Source organism: Nicotiana tabacum, chromosome 4, assembly GCF_000715075.1.
Source record: "Nicotiana tabacum cultivar K326 chromosome 4, ASM71507v2, whole genome shotgun sequence".
Lineage (NCBI taxonomy): Eukaryota > Viridiplantae > Streptophyta > Magnoliopsida > Solanales > Solanaceae > Nicotiana > Nicotiana tabacum.
Window position 1 is genome coordinate 81106894 of NC_134083.1, and position 1329 is coordinate 81108222.

A 1329-nucleotide genomic window follows, 5' to 3' on the forward strand; every position below is an offset into this window, starting at 1 on the left:
CCTCATAAACTGTAAAAGTTCATTCTTGAACGGGTCATTCTCGTTATTGAGACCAGATCTGCTCCCCCATCCTCGGAGCCAACTTCACACGTGGGAGTGTTGTTGTCGACTCTCTGCATTGTTTGGTTTGTGGGAACATCGAGAGGAATCAGATCTCGTCTGTTTGCATGATTTGAAGCCGTCGATAGTGCATGCTTCAGTTCTGTCATAACCTAATCCTGTCACGTAAGATGGCCTAGAATGATTGCCTGTTACTCTCGCAGGACCCTCATCGCATCCACGACATGCTCCTCATTAGCATTATCGGGAGTTGTCCCTCGAACCTATCGAGGGTTCTGCCTGTCATGCACTGGCGTGGCGTCATTACCTTCATTGCACGTGTCACGAATTGAATCCTCGAAAATGAGGCTGATCCTCTCGAATTTCAGGGTTGTGCGTGTTATTAGCAGTGTTATCTGCCATTTTTATGATTTTTTCTAAGACAAAATAATCAAATAGCATTAGTAAAAAGGCAAGGATTAATTTAATTGCACGATTGTCTAGGCCCCACGGTGAATGCCAAATTATTTACCCGTAAAATGGTATAGTTGAATTTATACATTATTTCTAGACATGTGAACTAATTTGATCCTGAAATAATGCAATAATTGTAGAAATATATAATACTTAGCCTTGAAATGTCGATAAAACAACATAAACGACAGTTCCGAGAACAGAATTTTCGGGCACAGCAATGATGAGATCAAAAAGCAAAAAAGTAAGATATTATTAAGTTTTGTATAGAATGTAATATAAGTTTAGCCAGAGAATTCCTATCCTTCATAATGATAACTGAGCTCAATATTTATAGCTATGTCTAGGGAAGGAGGTCATAGAATTGTATCCTCCTTTAATGTCAATTTTGAGGGTCATTGATGAAGATCTAACGGTGCACATAAATGCCAAATTCTCTATAACGGACCGTCGCTCTTAATGAGGTAGAATATTCCTATTAAATGTGACTGGGTGCAAAGAATTTAACACACCTTTATGAACGCTATCCTTTACGGCCGACTATTCTCCGTAGACCGTCTTGACTCCTCCCGGTGTGAGGAATTTCAACACCTTGTGCAAGGTCGAGGGTATCACCCTCATGTTGTGAATTCACGACCTTCTAAATAGAGCGTTATACCTCATGTCCCCATCGATCACGTAGAACTTTGTTTTTTGGATCATTCTAGCGGTGTTTACTAGCAAGGTTATCTCCACTTTAGTGGTCTCACATGCCATATTAAATCCGTTCAACACCCGGACTGCTGGTACAATTTGGTCCTATAACCCCAATTGTTC